Source organism: Bos taurus, chromosome 15 (assembly GCF_002263795.3).
Source record: "Bos taurus isolate L1 Dominette 01449 registration number 42190680 breed Hereford chromosome 15, ARS-UCD2.0, whole genome shotgun sequence".
Classification (NCBI taxonomy): Eukaryota; Metazoa; Chordata; class Mammalia; order Artiodactyla; family Bovidae; genus Bos; species Bos taurus.
Window position 1 is genome coordinate 74,784,676 of NC_037342.1, and position 22,398 is coordinate 74,807,073.

The 22,398-nt window shown below is 52.0% G+C and overlaps 1 protein-coding gene across 5 annotated transcripts in view; it reads left to right on the forward strand.

Annotated features, from left to right (window-relative positions):
* Positions 1–4,065: 4,065 nt before the first annotated feature.
* The window catches only part of TSPAN18 (tetraspanin 18), a 215,568-nt gene continuing 197,235 nt past the window's right edge, over positions 4,066–22,398 (forward strand). For 4 of the 5 annotated variants that reach the window (XM_024975564.2, XM_024975566.2, XM_024975569.2 and 1 more), the window contains exon 1: positions 4,066–4,364. The gene's annotated coding sequence lies outside the window, so the exon portion shown is untranslated. Of the gene's footprint in view, positions 4,365–20,698; positions 20,767–22,398 lie in introns of all 5 variants that reach the window. The other variant, XM_059875002.1, reaches the window with a different exon arrangement.

A 22,398-nucleotide genomic window follows, 5' to 3' on the forward strand; every position in this document is an offset into this window, starting at 1 on the left:
TCCCCTGAGCACTGATGCTGCCAGGGGCCGAAGGCCCGCAGATGAACAAGGCAGGGCCCCAGTACTTGAGAGGCTCACAGTCTAATCAGCCATAAATTTATAAGTGTCAGGAGCAAAAGGTCATCTCTTCTACTGATTTCGAATTCTTTTCAAGTGAAGGACACTTTCTCCTTGAAATCTTAATGTGAGACACCAGCGTGCAAAACAGAGGAAAAGGGACCTTGCTTCTGGCTAAAGCCTGGAGGGAGATGTCCTTCCCTCTTCCGTGGTCTTTAGGAGCAGGAACTGCCAGCTTGAACTGAAGCCCACTGAGTCCCCCTAAACAGCTCATGTTACAGATGGGAACACTGAGGCCTAGAGAGGGAAGGGAACTGTCCAGATGCGCAGGACTGGAATTCCGCTCCATGGACTCATGTTCTGGGGCTCCTGGCTCTGCCTGAGTGCCCCCAGGATGTCAATGTGTGGCTGCTCGCTCCAGGTATCCCGTGCCCAGTGACTGGAACACGGTACCCAGGTTGCCCAGCTGGCCACACTCAGTGAGTTTGGGCCTTTCATGCCAATTCAACATTGTTTACAGTGACATTTCTTTACAATGACAGAGAAAAAGAACATCTAAGAACCCTTTGGAGGAGAGGTGAGTATTTTCAGAAGAACCATTTGTACTAGATCCTCAAACACCAGGCAAGTAGAAAGGGCCCTGACCTCGAAGTCAGGAGGCTTCATTCTATGCCCAGTTCTCTGACCACGAGTGGCAGCTGGTCTGTGGTTCCTCCTCACTTTTCCCATCTATAAAATGAGTGGTTGGATTACAGGGAATTCTCCACAAGATTGCTGCCAGGGTGGGCAAACGAGGAATCTAGAACCTTCGGGGCCAGGCCACTTCTGGGTTTATAACAAGCACAGATGTGCGAAGGGACCATAAAGAAGGCTGAGAGCCGAAGAATTGATGCTTTTGAACTGTGATGCTGGAGAAGACTCTTGAGAGTCCCTTAGACTGCAAGGAGATCAAACCCATCAATCCTAAAGGAAATCAACCCTGAATATTCTTTGGAAGGACTGATGCTGAAGCTGAAGCTCCAATACTTTGGCCACTTGATGTGAACAGCCGGCCCATTTGAAAAGACCCTGATGCTGGGAAAGATTGAGGCCAGGAGGAGAAGGGGATAGCAGAGGATGAGATGGTTAGATAGTATCACTGACTCAGAGGACGTGAATTTGAGGAAACTCTGGGAGACAGTGAAGGGCAGGGAAGCCCGGCGTGCTGCAATCCATGGGGTGACAAAGAGTCAAACACGACTTAGTAACTGAACAACAACAAGCTCCAGTTGGTCTGCAGTGGCCTTAACACCACCTTCACTCCTTCCTGGGGACTGCTAACCCTTCTTCACAATCCCCCACTCCACACACAACATTTTCTCCCTTACTGGCCTCACCCCAATCCACCCCCTCTCCCCGGTGAAGCCATCTTCCTCTGTCTTCCAACGAGCCACAATCTTAGCTCCTCCCTTGCTTGAATCAAAGGATGATCTCAAAAGGGATCCTAGAAGCCATTTGCCCTGGCCCCTTGGGGTGCAGGTGGCGACCCCGAGGCCAGACAAGGCAGGACTTCCCAAGGCCATCCTGTGAGAAGGAGCGAGCCCGGCTCTCTGGAACCCAGATCACTTTTTATTGTCCAGGACTAAACTCTTGTGGTTCCTGACTTTTGCCAAAAAGTACTTTTTGCCTAATACATTTAGAATTGGGTTTCCCGATTATGGGGCATCAGAGATTCTCAAGGAAACTTTACAGGGGCCATTAATACCCCAATGGACCTCCCGGGGAGGAGGAGTGGACGTCCCTTTCCAATTCTCAGTCCTTTTGATCTGGAGTCTTGGTTTATTGCTGCTGTGGCCTTAACACTTTTTTTTTTTCCTTGTTAAGCTTTCTTTTTTAGAGACAGAGGGGCCTCTGGCTCCACACCTTCCCTAGGCATCAGTATCTTCTTGGAATTTTGTTTTCTTTTTTTTTTACTGTGGTTAAATATACATTGCTAGAATTTAATAATACTATTTTATTTTCATTGTATTCATTTTTATGGTTACCTCCTATTTATAGTAGCGTGATGCCCGTTTTCCATTTATGGTAATGATATAACATTTCATTGTAAAAACAAGCACATTTAAGTTTTTAAAAAAAGGGAGAGAGCGATAAAACAAACAAACAAAAAACCCAAGAGTTGATTTAAAGAAAGCTATTAAGCAAATGGTTCTGTCTAGTGTGCAGATATGGCCAGATTATCCATGGAGGCAGAAGGGCTGAGGTCTGGGAAACTCTGACTTGGAATCAGAGCTTTCCTCCCAGCTGGGTGTCCCAATGTCCAAATGGCCTGCTCGGTCCTCCTCTCACAGCTCCCTTCTCCTGCTTAGCCCTGCTTGCTTCTGCCAATACCCCCGACCCTCAGAAACTCCATCCCTCCCTCCTGGTGCCTCTGGCCCCCACCTCCCAGGCCCCCAGCACCCTCATGGTAGGTTCACGCTTTCTTCCTCTTTAAATTTATGTGGCGCCTCGCATCCAAGGAGGCCCACACAGACAGCCTCTTCCAAGAGCATTCCAGAAACACAGAGCCTATGGGGTTTCTCAGTGCAAAGGGTCAGCCTCTCCCCCAACCCTATTTTGGCAGCTGAAGGGATGAATGTGGAGCCTGAAGCCCTTTCAAGTGTTCTTTGTCCTTGTTTTACAGAAACTGCGCTAAAGATTTTTCTTTCCTTGGGTTAGGCGTTGCTCACTCTGGGTCCATTTAAAAACTTTGGATCCAGGTGGATCCAGGTTTTTTTTTTTTCTCCCAGTCATTCCTCTAAGGTATTACCCTTGCCACCATTTACTCAGTGAAACAGTTGTAAGGACCAGACATCTTCGAAGTCCTTAGAAGGATGTATCCTTTTCCTGGAATGTGGGCAAGGAAAGGCAGCGACTTCCTGCCCCTTGCAAACACTGCCCGGTGGCCTGACATCATCTTGGACATTCCTGTCCAAGACTGAAGTAGGTTCAACTCCTATCAGTCACTCACTCCTTAGTGCGAATCAGTTGACCAAAGGGCCTCCCGCAGAGCTTGAGCGTGTTTGAATGTTCAGGCAGCCAGGCACTGGGTGTGGAAGCTTCAGAACTGGGACTCAAAAAATTGTTGCCCAGGGAAAAAGAGTTGGGCAACCCAGGCCTCCTCTCCTCTGGGGGGTTTGGGGGCACTTTCACTTGGGCTGTCTGCTTCGGTGGGCTTGCTTGCCCATTTTGTCTGGGGCAGGCGGGGCGTTAGCTACTTCACAGAAAAGGTTCAGAGGTTAAATGTCTCGGTGAAGTCATGTGTCAGTGGCTGGAGCGGGGGCTGTGGCTGAGGCAGTTGTACAAAGATGAACAGATAAGCCCTGAGATGGAGACACAGGTCTGGGCTCTTGAAATCAAGTCATTTGCCTCTTGTCTGGGGGCCGCACCCCCCAGCCCCTCTGGACACCCCCCCTTCCTGCTGCACCCCCTCCAGGTGTCTCTGTTAAAGACAGTAGTCCAAAGCAGTCCAGGGAGAGTGAATCCCCCTGGCTTTCAACAGGTCCTTCCAGGGCAGCGGGAAGCCGAGGAGCGAGGTCCCCACGGAGGATCATCCCACCCCCTGCCCTGAGGTCCGGTCAGGGACGTGGAGGGGGCAGCGTGGAAGTTTCCCTGGAACACTTCCCCTGTCTAGGGTACCCCTCTCTCCACACCCCCAGCGGATCTCCTGAATTCAGACAAACCAAGGGCGGGGAGGCGGGCAAGAGGGAAGGAAGGGGAGAAGAGCAAAGGGAGGCCCCAGGGGCCCCCGGGGCGAGGCCGGGATGCCGTCCAGAAGGCAGGGACCGAGGCCGGGAGGGAGCGAGGGGGGCCGGCCCGCCGGAGGAGACGTGCCTTCACGGCGGCGGCGGCGGCGGCGGCGGCGGCGGCGGCGGCGGCTGGAGACTGAAGGGGAGGAGGTTCGGGGAGGGGAGGGAGTGCGGGCGAGAGCGAGGGAGGGACGGAGCGGCGGCGGGGAGGTGGGGCCGGCGGGCCGGCGGGCGGGCGGCTGCAGCTGCCGCCGGCGACTCCGGGGCTCCAGGCTGCGGGGCGGACGCAGCGCCGAGCGATCCACCGCGGAGCCGCGCGAGGCCGCCCGAGCCCCAGCCCCGAGCCCCGAGCCCCGAGCCCGGAGCGAGCGCCGCGGCCGCCTCGCGCCAGTCGGTCCCTGGACGCGCCGCCGCCGCCGCCACCGCCGGGAAGGCAGCGGGCGCCGAGCAAGTTGCGAGCGCGCCTCTCCGCCCGGGGGAAAGTTTCCCCCGCGGCCGCCGACGCGAGTTGGCGCGGGGTCCGGCCGCTGCGGCTGGAAGGTAGGGGCCCCGCACCTCTGTGCCCTCCGCGCTCCCCGCCGCCGCGCCCCCCTGGGGACTTGGGGACCCACACGCGCTCCCCCCCACCCTGGCGTGGTGGGGGTGGAGGTGGAATGGGGGAGGGGGGTACCTCCCAGGATGGTCCTGGGGAAGCCCGGGAACCGAGTTCTACTTCGGCTATAGGCTGGGGAAGGGGCGGGGAAGACGTGCTCGCCCGCATCCGCGCTCCGAACCCGCCGAGGGCCGGCGGCTTCCCCCGGGGACAGGTGCACCGCTGCCCGGCGCTCCGGGCCGGGTGAGGAGGGGGCGCCTCCAGAACGGCGCGGGGCGGGGGCAGGTGTGGTTACGAGGTCTGGGGGCTCGGCGAGGGCTGAGTCCGGAGGGGAGGGGGTGCGCGCCACGCCGCTCTGTAAGGGGATTTGGAGGGGGCGCAGGTAGGGACTAGGGATTAGGAGCTAGGATCAGGGCTGTGGGGATTGCCCGGCCCAGCGGGGCCACTGAAGGCCGGCCGCCTTCGGGGTCCCTGGGAGCGGGCCGGGGCGGGGGCGCCACGCTTTCCTTCGGGGAGGGGGTGGTTCCCCCTTTATTCCGAACGCGGTGTGTGCGGTTTGGGGAAGCCGAGACTCCGGTAGGTGCTCGGTGGATCCGAAACTCGAGCACATCCAGATTTAGGGGCGCAGCGGGAGAACGCTTGGAGGGTTGGCGGGCACGGGTGGGTTCGCGCCGGCTTGGCGTCCCGGCCGGATTGAGGGGAGTTGGCTCCCGCCAGGGGGCGCCCTTCTCTGGCCCTTTCACCCCTAGAAAGGCGAGTTCTGGATCCAGCGAGACAAACGCACGGAAATTCAGGAGCGACAGACCGCAACCACAGACCAACCCCCAACGCACGAGGGACCCCCCCACCCCCGAGGAAGCACCACACCCCAGGCGGAAAGGGGGAGAGGGTCGGAGTGCGAAGCTAGGGTACCCCCAGTTATAACCGTGCATTGGAAAGCTTGGCTTTCAGAAGCTGGTTTTTCTTGGGCGACCTGGCAGGATGTCTGGGTGAAAAAAAAATTTACCCCCAGAAAAACAAAAGGGAGGGGAACTTGACATTAACAGCAAATCGGTGTGAAATGACTGGATGGGAGAATTAACTTTCTGAGCTTTCTATGAAGCCTGAAACCTAGCTGGCTGAATGCACCCTTTTTTGTGAAAGTTGTACCTTTGTCCCAGGGATCTGGCCAGAGCCTTTTCTGGTGTGGGTGGGTTGAGGGTCTTGGGGTCGATCCTTTCTCTGGGCACAGGGTGGGGTTGATGGGGGCGCCTTAAAGACTTTAGCAGTCTAGTGGTAAATTTCTCAAACAAGAGCCCCTCCTCTTGGGGTCTGGAGGCCATAGGCCACATTCATCCGCTCATTTCACAATTATTGGTGGAAACCTGCTGTGTGTCCCACTGTGGGACTTTAGGGCCCCTGTGTGTTGAATCTGTGAGTCTGTGCTAAGGCCTTGGAAAGGAGAAAACTGCAGGCTTACATGAAGAGCCCCATCTTTGTCATGTGTGGGGCTGTCTGACATTGAAGGGACACTAAAGGGACTGTGGTCTCATCTTTCTCTAATTCTCTCCCTCCTCCCAGCACCCCGAGTGAGTACAAGTGAGCAAATCTAAGAATGTGCAGTGGCCTCGTAGCGGCCGGTGGAAGTTTTCATCTTTCTCTCGGCTCCAGACAGTGGCTCATTGGGTAGCCCCCCACCTCCTTCCTCTCATGTCCCCAGAGTCCCCTGCAAAGGTGATGGAAACGGGGTGGTCCTTGAAAGAGAGCTGAGGTTCTTGCTTTCGGTGTAGCAAATGTGTTTTTTATTGGATGCTCTCAAATTGCTGTAGGACAAAGTTGCCATGAAGAAAGAGCAGCATGGTTTTTATTTTGAATAGAAGAGGACATGAAGGGAGGAGACAGAGGAAAGGGTGGAGAGGCCTGCTGTCTCTGGGTTTGTCTTCAAGACATTCCACGGGGCCAGAAAACAAAAGGGGTTGTTTTGTTTGTGTTCAGTTTTGTTTTTTATGACTTGATTTTCGGCGGAGGGAAGCCTGCCCGGAATAGCCCTGCCCTTGGAACCTGGGAGTGAGCAAGGGGCCCCCAGAGGGCTGGCAGGTCTACGTTCTACCTGTCATCCCTGCCCACCCGCTTCACACCCAACCTGCCCCGAGAAGAGGAGCGGACTGAGACTCCGAGGGCAGCGGACGTCCACTTTCGAGTACCACGTGTGCGCTCAGTCTGCTCCCTGGGAAACCCTAAGATCTCTGATCCAGTAGAATTTCAGGTCTCCTGGTCCAACAGTCCCCAGATACATTCAGATGGCAGACCTCTGGGGTATCTTTACCCAGCCCGAGGCTGAAATGGCAGTATATGGATGAAAGTTCCAGACCACTTTTTAGAGGCATCAGTTCATCTGGAGTAGGATTTAGGACATATTGGGTTGATCCAGCAAAAACTGTCCCCCGCCTCCTTTCAAAACTGCCTCGTCAGCCGGGAAACAGCTCCCTGAATTACTGAATGAATTTTTAATGGTCTGGGGCCGGGCTGGGGTTGGAGGAGGCAGAATGGAGATAGAGCACAGGATAAACTTGTAAGATGAGGGTGTCAGCCCAGGAGATTCCGAGGGGGCCTTGCAACTTAAAATCAGGAGAGTCTGACATTTCAGGGTGCTAGGCAACCCTGTCTGTCTTCCATCCAGTGGGGGGCACCTCCCTGGCCATGTCTTGCTCCGCTTTGCCCCTGCACAGCAACGTCAACCAGGAGCCTGTCAGCCATCAGACTGTGGCTTGGGGACAGAGATGGTGGTGTTGGTGACCAGTTCCTGCTGGGCTCCACATTTCTACCTGCAAGCTTGCACACTAGCTTTCTCTGGATGTCTGTCTAGCTTCCACTGTCTCTGTTTTCCTGGGCAGAGCAAATGGTGGCCCCTGTTAGGGACCCCTCTTTCCAGAGGGCTGCTTTTCTGGTCTATTTCATCAGCCATTGAGAAGGAAAACCAGGAACATTTGTTCATGCTCAGCTGGGACACAGCAAAGGGAGGGGGCCCTTTGGAAGCCAGCACTTTGGTCCCCCAGAGCAGATGATGGGTTGATGGGTATTTTCACAATCTGATGCTGTTAAGTAACCCACCAGCCTGGGCTCCTCCTGCTGCACGAGCTGCCACCTTGGACCCGCATCAGTGCTCTGCCCTGGGTGGTTGGGGGATAGAGTGTGCAGATAATGAAACGCTGATTAAGGAGAGAGGGAGAGAGACATGAGCTCCAGTGTTTGCAGCTGGCAAAGCAGATCTTTCATCTCGGCACTTGTTATCTTAAGGTCCAGCCCTTGCCCCTTGTTGGTACCCAAGACTACTGGTTTAATTAGTAATTAAACCACTTGGAGATGAGCGAAACCACGTGTGCTAGTCGTATGCATATGTGTACTTACTGATTGGCAACAGGATGCAGTGGAAAGGTCATTGGACCAGCTGAATCAGAAGGAGACCTGTGTTCTAGCCCCAATTCTGTTACAGCTGGAGCTGTGGGACTTCGAGTGAGACACTACCCCTCTCTGAGCCTCAGTTTCCCCATCTTTCTAGATGCAGTATGGTGAGGCAGTTAGGCTGCTTGGGTTTGAATGTCAGCTTCTACTTATTAGCTGTGTGACCTTAGGCCATTCAACCTCTGGTGCCTCAGTTTCCTGATCTGTAGAATGGGACTAATAATACTGCCTCAGATTGTTGTGAAATGTCAACAAGATAAAACATGTGAAACAGCACCGTGCCAGGCAGGGAGTTAATGCTCAACAAACGTTCAGTATCATCACTGTCATTATTATTACTTCTACTACTACTGTTATTGTGAAATGTTGGGGGATCAACGTTGATCCTTTCCAGCTCTGATATTTTGGGGCATGGTATACGTATGTGTTGGAGAAGGCGATGGCACCCCACTCCAGTACTCTTGCCTGGAAAATCCCATGGATGGAGGAGCCTGGTAGGCTGCAGTCCATGGGGTCGCTAAAAGTCGGACATGACTGAGTGACTTCACTTTCACCCATTGAAGAAGGAAATGGCAACCCACTCAGTGTTCTTGCCTGGAGAATCCCAGGGACGGGGGAGCCTGGTGGGCTGCCGTCTATGGGGTCGCACAGAGTCGGACACGACTGAAGCGACTTAGCAGCAGCATACGTGTGTGTGTGTGTGTGTGTGTGTGTGTGTGTGTGTCTGTGTCTGTGTGTCTGCTTTTGAGATGGAAGACTAGGGTGAATATTTTTGTTGCTTGTTTTCTTTTTTCTTCCTTTCCCTGCCTCACTGGAGGGACTCCTGAGTTAAAATCTTGTGCATGTTCTCATGATAGCCCCATCCTTGTGGCAGGAAGCCCAATGTGACGTCACTGAAAATATCCTGCTTTCTGGCACTTGAGGGATGATATTTCATCAGCTAGTAGATGCCCATCCTTTGTCTCCCACCCTTAACCATAGTACGAAGACCATATGTGCAGATAATGAGTTTAAGCTGATAAACAACTCCCAGATTCACCCAAATAAAAGGCCATCCTCCTAGAAGACACTTTCGACTTTAAAATAAATAATCTGGCTCCTTGGCTGCATTGCACTATGTCTGGCTGGCTCTTCTTCCCTCTCAGTGTTCTGCCCCTCGGTCTGTTGCAGGGACGTGGGCCGGGCCAGACCCATGGTCTGGGCTATGTCAGCCATCCTGGCGGGGCAGCCTCTAGCGGCACCTCGACCTCATCTCCCTCCAGCAGAGGCTGTTCTCTGAGGCATTCCAGCAATGATCTTCACGATGGCAGCTATTTGGGGAGTGCTTACCATCGGCTAGGACCTAGACAATGCTTCATCTCACCGCCAACCCTGAAAGCTGGTTCAGATATCGCACCCATTTCACAGATTAGAATGTAGGGCTCAGAAAAAGCAAGTCAGTAAGTGGGGGGCAGGGGGCTGGAATTAGATCCTAGGTCGATCTATTTCTCCCTTTTGTGCTTGAAACCATTCTGTAATGTTTCTTTCCCATCAAAACTGCCTGTGGAGCCCCAAAGCCCAGGAAAGATTTCCCTGAGAGATAATCAGGCCCCCTTCTCCCTGCTTTTGCTCACCTTCCAGGCTCAGAGTGCTTTACGAGATGCTCTTTTTTTCACCCTGTGTTGATTACTCAGCCATCCTGGGGACGCTGAGAGGTAGGAGTTTTTTGGGACAAGGTTGCTTATAGGAAGGGGATGATCTCATTCAGCCACAGAAAGTTGTAGCTGACAGAGGATGCGTGTTGGAGTCGCAGATGTGAACTTGCTTCTGGTGCCTGCCGTTTACTGGTATCCTTGGTTTCCAGTATCAAGCGAAGTAACACCAGCAACCACAGCAGATGACTCCAAACTCTCAGTGGCTTAACCTGTGGGTGCAGTTCTCACTCATGTGCTCGTCTAACAGGGGTCTCTGCTCCACACGGTCACTTAGGGACCCAGGCGGACGGTGGATCCACCATCGTTGTAGCTGCACATCATGGGTGATGTGGCATCCATGGTTACTGCAGAAGGAGAGGAGAGTGATGGAGAAGGAAAAGGCCCAGGAAGACTCCACTGCCTCAGCTGGAGGTGACACACATCACCTCAGCTCCGGTGGATCGGTCAGAACTGTCACCTGGCCCCAAACCAGCTGCAAGGGAGGCTGCTATTTACCAGGCACTAACTCCTTGCATTTCTATTTCCTGGATAGAATACTTTGAGGATTCACTGAGATGATGCCTTTGAAGCTTCTAGCATAGACCTGGCACGTAGTCAGTCCTTAAAACATGGACGCTTCCTTTCCTTAATGATCCTTGATGTGCATTGCTCTTGGAGAAGGCACTGGCAACCCACTCCAGTACTCTTGCCTGGAAACTCCCATGGACGGAGGAGCCTGGTAGGCTGCAGTCCATGGGATCGCTAAGAGTCGGACACTACTGAGCGACTTCACTTTCACTTTTATGCATTGGAGAAGGAAATGGCAACCCACTCCAGTGTTCTTGCCTGGAGAATCCCAGGGACGATGGGCTGCCGTCTATGGGGTTGCACAGAGCTGGACACGGCTGACATGACTTAGCATCAGCAGTGCATTGCTCTTAGGAGATTACAGACAGTGTACCTGGAAACAATCTCTGGGCAGATGATGTAGTGCCCATAATACACGGGAGAGAGGCAGGGCTCAGATAGGCCCAGGGACTGGCCTGTGAACACACAGCAAGGGTGCAGAGCCAGGCCCTTGACCTTCGACCCAGAGCTCCCATGGCCTCCTTTGCCCTACTGAAATTTGCTGCTCTGAGGACTTCTTCCAAGACCCTCCAGAACCTACTTCTTCTGTTTCTTCTTCCCACTCCCTAATGGGGAAGAGCTCTGTGTTCATCTTCTGTGTGTGCAAGGGGCAGGGGGAGAGGAGGCTGGGGGAGGCTGCAGGAACTATCTGGAAGCTGAGGCAGTAGCACTGGGGCTTGAGAAGGCTTGGTTGTAAATACTCCTGGTGAAAGCCATAGGCATTTGGGCCCTACATACATTGCTTTGGGAACTGCTGTGCATTCGAGCTTTAGGGTGCCCCCCAAATGACAGAAAGTTACCTGGGCTCCTTTCCCATCTCTGTAGCCTCCCCCTTCCCCTTTCGCTCCTCGTGGGACTGAGCAAGTAAAGAGAGTCTAATGAGGCTTCCCAGCCCTGTAAGATGGTCAAATTTAGATTTGAATCCTGACTCCCCTGCTTTAGCATGAGTGCATCTTTCTGAGCCTCAGTTTTCTTCTCTGTAAAACGGAAAGAATGTAGAAAGCTATAAAGCTAATTACGTGCCTGGCACTTAGTAGGTGTCAGGATGTTTGCGCATTGCTCCTCGCCCACTTGAGTTAGAAGGGAGCGAAGCCTCTGGCCAGGGGCCAGCATCTGAGGCAAGGCTCCAAGTGCTCCCCCCTCCCCAAAGTCCCCCCCCGACCCCCAACACACCCATCCTTCACTCCCGTCTCTTGGATGGAGAGGCTCTGGGCTCCCATCCTGGGTGGCCTCCGGCTGGGCTCTTGTGTTGAACTAATACGGCTTCCATTTGAAATGGGAGAAGAATTTGGAGCCCCGGCCCTTGGATTTAGGCCCGTCTTTTCATGTCTAATTACCACTGTGGGCGCAGGGCCTGGGGGTGCCTCTGAGAGAGGCCCCCTCCCTTGGTGCCGCCTCTCCGGCTGGGACAGATTGCCGCGTTCTTGCTGGCCAAGAGCGCCTCAGCCTCCTGGGGGCGCGGCAGCCCGCCACCACCTGGTTCCTGGCATACAGGGCTCCCTCCCTAGGGCGAGCCCAAGGTACTCATTTTTTCTGTTCTTTTAGCCTCCAGGGCAATGAGGGGCTCCTCCAGCCAAAATATAAACACCCCGAGGATAATGGGGATTTACTGTCCCCTCCCTTGCAAAAGACCTCCCAGGAATAGCTGGTGGACTGGACACTGGGGTGGAAGGGTCTTTGGGAAGGTTTGACTCCTTAAGACAGGATTCAGAGATGGCCTGTGTACCCCTGAGTAGAGGAGACGATTGTTCCTGGGGCACAGAGAGACTGGCCTCCCACTGCGGCTGCCACCAATATGCCCACGGCTTCTCTGAGAAGCAGTGGGGTGGGGGGGTGGCAAGCCAGTTAGGCTGAGAGTCAGGCACTGTGAGGTCCCTAAAACACATCTCATTCACTCCTGCCCCCAGATGTCAGCTGCTGCAGCCCCTCCCCACTAAACCCTGGGACAGAGCTTTGGACGAGCTCAAGAGCCCCATGAGGCTGTATTGGTTTCCCAGGGCTGCAGTGATAAATACCCTAAACTGGGAGCTTCAAACCACAGACATTCATCCTCTCACAGTTCTGGGGGCTGAAAGTCCAACGCCAAGGTGTCAGCAGGGCTCCAGGGCAGGGTCCTCCCTTGCTCCTGGGGCTGTTGGCAGCTCTTGCTGTTCCTTGGCTTGTGGACTCATCACCCCAGTCCCCTCTCCTGTCATCACAGGTGTTCTCCCTGTGTCTGTCCTTCCTCTTCTTACGAGGACTCCAGTCACATTGGGTTAGAGCCTAATGACCTCATCTGAACTCGATGACATTGGCAAAGACCCTGTTTTCAAATAAGGTCACGGATCGGCGGTTAGGATGGCAACACAGCTTTGGGGGGCACACAATTCAATCCATAACAGGTGGGTATGTTATCAGTCAAGGTCATTCAACTATATAATTAGTAACGGGTAATCTCTGTATATTTCAGTCTTCTTATCAATAAAGTGAGGATTTGCACCCACTTCGTGGCCTAGTTAAAAGCATCAGAAGAGTCAGTGTCTGCATCAGACATACTCTGTCCACCACTGACATTTGTCAGATGCTGCTTTCCATATTTGTTCCCTCCCAACAGTCTTGGAGGGGCTTCCCGGCTGGCACTAGTGGTAAAGACCCCGCCTGCCAGTGCAGGAGATGTAAGAGACATGGTTTCAATCCCTGGGTCGGGAAGATTCCCTAGACAAGGAAATGGCAACCCACTCCAGTATTCTTGCTTGGAGAATCCCATGGACAGAGGAGCCTGGCGGTCCACAGTTCATGGGGTCACAAAGAGTCGAAGGCGACTGAAGCAACTTAGCACACAGCACACAACAGGCTTGGAAGGGTGTTGGGTGTTCAGTATGGGCTTAAGAAACATCAATGCATGTGGATCGTAACTGATTGCAGATAGGATGTTTTCTAGAAAGAATGATTTGAAAGGACTGCAGGAAAGGCACCCTTTACTTTTTTTTTTTTTTGACTTACCTTTCTTGGGGGTGGGGTGCCTGTTGTCTCCATCTCCTCTCAGGCTAAGATGTCTGGTCCTGATGAATTATCCTTGCTGTTTACCCTAGGTTCACCTTCAGCACCAGAGATCACTGTGATGTTGGCAAGTTGGGTTCCTCTCCCCCGGGGGCAGTGTCCCGACTTCTCTGCATGAGAAGGGGGCCTAGGATGGACTAGCTGAGGCTCCCAGTCCCCGAGCCCATCCCACAGGGACCCTGGAGGGTTTGGAGGCTCAGCTGTGGAGGCCGAGGTTCAGATACACAGCTCCATCCCGTGCATTGAAAGCAGAAGAGGCAACATGCCATGCAGGGTTAGGCGTTCTGAGCGTAAGGGCCCTGGTTCAAGTCCCAGTTCGGCCACAGCCCATGACTTTCAGTGGCCTTTAACCAAATACTTAAGTTCTCTGTACCACCATAAGGTTTTTTTTTAAACTGAGTTCTAATTGACATAAAACATTATATTAGTTTCAGATGTACAACATAGTTACCCAATTTTTGTATGTTTTGTGAAATGATCACCATCATTTTATCTTTTATGAAGATAACATAAGATTAAAATGCATAAATGTATCTTGTAGGATTGAACGGGGCACCTCAAAAGTGTTCAATGAATGTTGGAATTATTCTGATTACTTTATTTATGATGTGTTTTCCTCAGCGGGGTGAGGGCAGAGACTTGTCTGTCTCATTCTCCATGGTGCCCACAGCATGTGTAACTCAGTGCCCGGGACAGAATAGATGGATGTTCATAGGTGTTCATACATGCTGAATGAATGAATGAATTCTTAGAGCTATTTGGGATCTCATCCTTCTTTGCTGTGCACCAAGGCCTCTGCCGGTAACCCCCTTAGGTGGGGGCCCTGGGGATAGTATGGGGACAAACCCAGGGGGGTACCGGGGGTGCCCGGACAAACTCATGAAAGACAGACACATCTGGGGGCTGGGGCAGCAAAGGCCTCCCCATGGAAGTAAGTACAAGTTAAAGCTTGGGGGATGAGGAGGAGCTGGGGAAGAGGAGCCTGGAAGGTTGTGGGTGCCAGGAAACAGGCTGTGGGGTGGCCGCTGGGGAGAGCCATGCTCACGAGCTTCCAGTGCCCTGAGACCCATGAAGGAGCAGATGGCCACAACCAGCAGAGACACTCGCCCACACGCTGCCACACGGAAGGCCAGTCCTCCTCCGGTATTGTTACCTAGCGGGGGTACCTCACTCGAGGTGGCCGGATCTATGAAATGCCAGCTGGATCAGAGGCTCCTCATCCCATTTACAGACAGTTAACTCTCAGATTCCCGTTCCTCCCTACCGCCTTGAAAATAAAATTCAATTTACTGACGTTCAACCTGCATGCTTTGTTAGAAGAAACATCTGTTGTGTAATGTGATCGTGCTGGCCATCTTGCACTCTTTTGGAAACCCTTTCCATAGATTCTCACTTGCGTTTATTTTCGTGTATGTGCTGCCAAAGCGAGCACCTCACTTGTGTTTCTAAGACTTTCTGGCAACTTTTGCCCCCTCTGCCGCCCAAGCCTACCACCCTCTGCTCCAGCCTAGCACCACCTGGCTTCCTTCTCTTGCCCTTACCCGAACAGGGCCACTCTGAATGCTCTTCCCCAATCACTACAATCTCTCCCTCCTTCTTTAGCTACCCAACTCCCCTGTATCCTTTGGATCCCATCACTTCCTCCAAGAAGCCGTCCTTGACTTCCAAGTGGGCCAAATTTCTCACCCATTGGCTCTGATGGCTCCACTATGCTGTCTGCTTAGTCCCTCAGTCATGTCCAACTCTGTACCACCCCATGGACTATAGCCCAGCAGGCTCCTCTGTCCTGGGGGATTCTCCAGGCAAGTATACTGGAGTGGGTTGCCATGCTCCCTTCAGGGAATCTTCCCAACCCAGGGACAGAACCCAGGTATTCCTCATTGCAGGCAGATTATTTACTCACCAGGGAAGCCCATGAATACTAGAGTGTGTAGCCTATCCCTTCTCCAGGGGATATTCCTGACCCAGGGATCAAACCAGGGTCTCCTGCATTGCAGGTGGATTCTTTACCAGCTGAGCTACCAGGGAAGCCCCGATGGCTCCACTATCCTCTTCTTAACAGGAAGTTTGTCAAAATTGGGTGATTGTTGACTTGTGTGTGTGATTATTTAACTTCCATCTCCCCATTCTAGCGTAACCTCTGGAGGGCAGGGACCCTGTCAGCCTTGGCCCATCCCTGGGGTCCAGGCACCTGGCAGGTGCCCACAAAATGCCTTCCTCCATTCTTACCTTTGCAGACTGGTCTTTTTCAGGTGGTTTCAGGTAATGAGTGTAGCTAACATGTATTGATCAGTTTCAGTGTGCCAGGCACTTACGAGCCCTGTCTCATCCAAAGGGATGGTTTACAGTCCCAACTCTATCACTCACCAGCTCTGCAGGGTTGGGCAAGTTACTCAACCTCTTTGTTCATCACTTTCTTGTCCATAAAATGGGACTAAAAATAATACCTAATTTATTGGGTTGTTGCGAGCACTAAGTAAGTTGATTCTTATCAAATTTATTTTTTCACAGTTTTGGGTAGAAGGGTAGAAGTTCATGATCAAAGTGTTGGCAGATGCAGTTTCTTCTGAGGTCTCTCTCCTAGGCTTGCAGCAGGCTGTCTACTCCCTGGGTCCTTTGTGCTCATGTACCTCTGGTGTCCCCTGGGGGTCCAATCTGGTGTCCCCTGGGGGTCCAAATCTCTTTTTATAAGGGCATTAGTTGGATTGGATTACGACCCACCCTAAAAGCCTCGTTTTAATTTGATCATCTCTTTAAAGACCCGGCATTACATGGTCTGTTCCCTGGCTCTGCTCCTCTGTGGGACACCGTCTTCTCTGTTGGAGCCGGTTCGTGTCTTATCAGCCAGAGTGGGAGGAAATCAGGATCCAGGGGGCTCGAGGCCTCTCACCCTGGCCCTTTGCTCCCCTCCAGTCCTTAACTCCTTTGTTTGACAGCAGCTGCCAAACCTCTAAGGGAATTGGGACCCATGGTACTGCAGGGGACTGAGAGGGAGGTGAGAAGAAGTGGGAGGGTCCTAGAAGTCGGGGTGGGTCATTGATTCTGGGTTTTTCTCACTCTCTATAGTTCTTTTTCTTTTCTTTTTTTTTTTTTACTTTCCAGAAGCTCTTTGAAATGAACCACTTTTTATTGGTAAAAGACCAAAGAAAAAATAATCAGAATAAACATAGAGAGTATAGAAATAGAACAAAAGCAGATTCAATGGAAACCGAGTTTTAAGCCCATCTCCTTACCCAGACCCGTCGTGAGCAACCCCCAATCCTGCTGAATTGTTTGCCCAGTAAATGAGCACAGCTGTGTATAAGCTGCCCGTTATTCCTATATACAGTAGGTCCCTCACGTATGAAGGAATTCCATTTCCAAGAACACATTCCTAAGTCCAGTTCGTAAGTCTAACAGTTAGCCTAGGTACCCAACTGTATGTATATATGTCCTATATACAGTATAGTGAAGTGAAGTCGTTCAGTCATGTCCAACTCTGTGGCCCCATGGACTGTAGCCCACCAGGCTCCTCCACCCATGGCATTTTCCAGGCAAGAGTACTGGAGTGGGTTGCCATTTCCTTCTCCAGGGGATCTTCCTGACCCAGGGATCGAACCTGGGGCTCCAGCATTGGAGGCAGACGCTTTTACTGTCTGAGTAACCAAGTCTGCCAGTATATATGTATATATATGTATATTTGTCATATATATAGTAGGTACCTCACGTATGAAGCTCCATTCCACGAACATGTTCATAAGTTCAATTTGTAAGTCCAACAAAGTTAGCCTAGGTACCCAACTAACACGATCTGCTATATAGTACTATACTGTAACAGGTTTATAATACTTTTCACACTAACAATTGCTATTGCTATTGCTAAGTCACTTCAGTCGTGTCCGACTCTGTGCGACCCCATAGACGGCAGCCCAACAGGCTCCCCCGTCCCTGGGATTCTCCAGGCAAGAACACTGGAGTGGGTTGCCATTTCCTTCTCCAATGCATGAAAGTGAAAAGTGAAAGTGAAGTCGCTCAGTTGTGTCCAACCCTCAGCGACCCCATGGACTGCAGCCTTCCAGGCTCCTCCATCCATGGGATTTTCCAGGCAAGACAAGACATAAAAGCAAACACAATAAATAAATAAAACATTTTTAATCTTTCAGTACAGTACCTTGAAGAGTATAGTAGTACCAGGACAACAGCTGGCACCCAGGGTTGCATTGTTGAATGTTTGCAGCTTGAAGCGAGGGGGCTTACCGCCCCTGGAGGCATTCACCCTTTCTACTTTGCATCTTGCATGTTTTCACTGGTTCTGTCTTAGCATGTACACTTCTGCCTTGGTCTAGATGGGGGTCTCCAAAAACATGCCCTGAGCAAGGGTTTGGGTTCAGTTAAGTTCAGTTCAGTTGCTCAGTCATGTCCGACTCTTTGCGACCCCATGAATCGCAGCACGCCAGGCCTCCCTGTCCATCACCATCTCCCGGAGTTCACTCAGACTCACGTTCATCGAGTCGGTGATGCCATCCAGCCATCTCATCCTCTGTCGTCCCCTCTTCCTCCTGCCCCCAATCCCTCCCAGCATCAGAGTCTTTTCCAATGAGTCAACTCTTCGCATGAGGTGGCCAAAGTACTGGAGTTTCAGCTTTAGTATCATTCTTTCCAAAGAATACCCAGGTACAAAGAGTGTATGTATGGCGAGGTTGTCCCAGATGGGTGAGTGGGCAGGGAGGGGTGAAATGAAAGACGCTCAATCGTGTCCGACTCTTTGCTACCCCATGGACTGCATAGTCCATGGAATTCTCCAGGCCAGAATACTGGAGTGAGTAGCCTTTCCCTTCTCCAGGGGATCTTCCCAACCCAGGGATCAAACCCAGGTCTCCCGCATTGCAGGCGGATTCTTTACCAGCTGAGCCACAAGGGAAGCCCAGGAATACTGGAGTGGGTAGCCTATCCCTTCTCCAGAGGAAATGAAGGGAGGAGAGCCAATCAAAGATGTGTTAACAGGCTGCCTCCTGCTGTGGGCAACTGGGGCCCCATCCCGCTGGGGACCCTCCCAGAGACTGTGTGAAGCACCCCTCAGACTTGGCCCAGCAAGTGGTCACCAACTTCCATCTCTCACTGGTTGAGGGTGGCTCCTGGGGACATCAGCTTCTGGAAGCTTCCAGCCTGCCTTCAAGCCAAGAGACTGAATGGGGATGCTTGAGTAAGGCCTCCTGGAGTCAGCGGAACTGTCCCCAAAGACATAGGGAGCCTCCAGAGTGGACTGCGGGGTAGGGGAGAGGCACGGCTCCCGTGTCAGTTACTTGCCACGTCGTCTCAGGATGGATGCCTGGTATACCCCTGTGTGGACAGCATGATGCCTTTGCTGGATTCCTTACTGCTGAAGTGAATTGCTTTTCTGGGACACACCTCTTTCTCGCTGCTCCTTCATGCAGACAGTCTGTGGTGACCACCTCCTGTGGAGTGGCCAGCCTGGGTCAGTGGCCATCTTCTCTTTCCATGGTTTCTGGGTCCTCTCTGGCCTCTTCCTGGCCCCTGCCCATCCCTACTTAGTCCCTACAGATGTCATTTATGACCCTTTCATCTCATGGGGCCGGGAGCCTGCCCTAGTGGGGTCTCTGAAAGACCCTGGGGCCCTTTGGAGAGTATTTGTGAGAGAGGGGTTAGCAGGTCACTCCAGAGAGTGGTTTCCACCTTCCCCCAGGGTTGGACGAGGACGTCCGCTGGCAGATCAAAAGGCTTTTTGTTGTTGTTTTATTTTCCTTTCCAGCGGCTTCTTGCTGGGGAAGCAGGCTGTGGAGCCAAGGCAAACAGAGTGACCTCTGAGGCCACTGCTGCTGGTTCTGTGAGGCTGAGGAGATAGAGGTCAGGTTGCAGGGGCTGCGGAGGGGCTGAAGCGGGGGTCACAGGTGGTGGCTCTCCCCGGGGGGGGGGCCCTTCCCTCTTCTGAGCCCAGAGACCGAACGGGGACTACGGGAGCCAAGCTCAGAGCCTGGGATGGGCTCACAAAAGCCTGGGAATTGGGTAGGGGCACCAAGAGGACTGAGGAGGGCATGGCAACCCACTCCAGTATTCTTGTCTGGAGAATCGCCATGGACAGAGGAGCCTGGCGGGCTACAGTCCATGGGGTCGCGGAGTCAGACACAACTGAAGCGACTTAACATGCACGCACCAAGAGGGCTGGACTAGACCGAACCCCTGAATTGCCGTCCTTACCGTTGTTCCCCAACTGAAGAGGTGGGGCGAGCACTGGACTGGGAGTCCAGACAGTCAGAACCTAGACTTAACCCTGTTTGGGCTGCAGCCAGCGCTCAAGTCTGCTGCGGACCTCTGACATCACACCCACAGCCTGGGCAGCACAACTGCTCCTCCTCCACGTCTCCTCTGACTCTAGAACCGCCCCTTAGTGTCTCCAACAGGGACTACAACCGAAAGGCCTCCAATCCCCTGGAGAAAAGCGCTCAGGAAGCCAAGGCGTGGTTGTTGATGGAAGCGGGGGTGTTGTTTAAATAAATTAAAAGTGCAAGAGGAAAATCCATCAGCATTATTCTCAATAGCGGGGATGATATGCCTAACATTTCCTCCCTTTCATTTGATCATTTTCTCTTCTCAAAATAGTTTGGAGAAAGAAAATGTCTGATGATTTGCCGCACAATAAGCTCAAATAAATATAGTCTTTAAAAAAAAAAGTGGTTGCTATGTAATTGAATTGAAATAATAGGCAATTTTTGTTTCTGAGTAGCCCTACCAGTCACAAAGCTCTATTCAAACCTGTTGGAGAGGTGCATGTGTGTGTGTTTGTGGGCAAAGAAAAAAAATCTCTGTTAAGGAATCTTTAAGCAAAGCAATAATAATGATAACAATAAATTTAAATAAAGTTCTGTGCATGTCTGCTGGGGAGAAGTGCACAGGATTAAAATTAAATGCTTTTCAAGAAGGAAGAGTTCTGAAGGCAGCTGTAGAGCCCAAGTGGTATTTGAGTGGGGATATAAAATACGTAAGGGGGGATTCCGGCTTCTGAATTCCACACTTCAGATCCTGACTATCCAAATCCTCACCAGCTTCATGGCCTTGGCAAGTTTTTAATCCTAACTGAACCTCAGTTTCCTCATCTGGAAAAAAGGGGACAGTTCAAGCTGGATCCACCTGGTGCTGCGTGTGGCATGACCTTCTACACTGGTTCTCTTTCCTCCCCTTTCCATCCCAGAAGCACAGCAGAATTTTTCCATGTATCCAGTAGACACCCATGTATATGATCTCATTTGATGCCCAACAGTCCGACTGGGGTGAGATTTTTAATCCTTGTTTTATGGAAGGGAAACTTGAGGTGCTAAGATAATGGAATCCCATAGATCACCAGGTTGTTTGGAGTGGTAAGGGTTTCTCTGAACCATTACAAGGCCCAGCCTTTTCCATTGCAAGAGGATCCTGGCCTGGGAGGTCTGTTGAATGCAGAAGAGGGTTCCTGGTGTTGCTTGGTGTAGACATTCATTCATTCTTTCTTTCTTCCATCATGTGTCCAGTCAGCTCTCCGCATCCCCAGATTTTGCACCGGTGGATTCAACCAACTGTGGATTGAAAACATTCAAAGGTAAAAATTTCAGAAAGTTCCACAACAAGCAAAACTTGAATTTGCCACACTCCAGCAACTGTTTGGGCTGCCCCAGTGGCTCAGTGGTAAAGAATCCACCTGCCAGTGCGGAAGATGCAAGAGACGTGATTTCAATCCCTGGGTTAGGAAGATCCCCTGGAGTAAAAGGTGGTAACCCACTCTACTATTCTTGCTTGGAAAATTCCATGGACCATGGAGCCCGGTGAACTACTCCACGGGGTGGCAAAGAGTCGGACAGGACTGAGCAACTGAGAGAGAGAACAACTATTTACATAGCATTTACATTTGGTGGTTCAGGTGGTAAAGAATCTGCCTATAGTGCAGGAGACTGAGATTCCATCCCTGGGTCGGGAAGATTCCCTGGCAACCCACTCCAGTATTCTTGCCTAAAGAATTCCATGGACAGAGGAGCCTGTGAGTCTATGGAGACGCAAAAAGTCGAACATGACTGAGCAACTCATACTTTCACTTTTCCCTTTGGGTATTATCATAAGATGATGTCAAGGATACAGAAGGATAGGTGTAGGTTATATGTAAATACTACACCATTTTATACGCAGGATCAGTGGATTTTGCTATCCATGGAGGTCCTGTGATCAGTCTTGAGGGATGACTGTACTAGACTTTTACTGAAGATTTGAGGTGGAGGGGGCTACATCCAGAAGGTGTAAAACCACGCAGTTCAACACTGGTCTTGAAGCCCCTGAACCACACCCACTGTGAGGAATTCTCTCCTGGGTCCCTGACTCAGGTTTCACCCTCTTGGCTACCCCTCTCATGTCCCAACCTTTGCCCCTGTCTCAGGTCCCCTCTGTCCCTCTCTCTGAGGACATGGAATTTCTGGTCTCCTGGAAGATCCCCTGTTGCTTATGTGGGTGACTCAGGCTTGGTACTGCTCTCACTTGGAGAATGATGGGAACTCAGCTTCTCCAGCACCCACCTCGCCCTCCTTCCCTCCCACGCAAAGTCGCCCTTTGTCAGAGATTTTTTTACCAGTCCTGGCTGGGCTCCTGATGCTGCTTGATTTTCTGAGACTATCTGTGCCTTGGTACCTAAAGGATCTTGAGAGAATATTTTTCTTAAGGGTCCTTCCATAGGGAGTGGGAGGTCATCTCCCTAGTACACGTCTGTAGTCTTGTCTCTCCTGCCAGTTAACAGAATGGTGTGAACAGAGGTAGTATTTATTCCCCCAAAAGAGAATTAAGGAGCTGATGTCACACTAATGCGTACACATGTGTGCACTTGGATGGGTTTTTCTGGGCCCTGAGCCTGGGCCTTGGGCTTCCCAGGTGGTACTAATGGTAAAGAACGTGTCTGCCAATGCAGGAGACAGAAGACATGCAGGTTCAAGCCCTGGATCAGGGAGATCCCCTGAAGGAGGGCATGGTAACCCATTCCAGTATTTTTGCCTGGAGAATTGCATGGACAGAGGAGCCTGGAGGGCTACAATCCATGGGGTCACAAGGAGTCAGACACGACTGAAGGGACTTGGCACACACACAAGAACCTGGGCCTTAAGGCATCACCAAGGGCCATGGTGGAAATCAGTGCGATGTTGAAGGCAGCAGATGACTGTACCTTTGGGATGGGGACAGGATTAGGGCAAGGTCC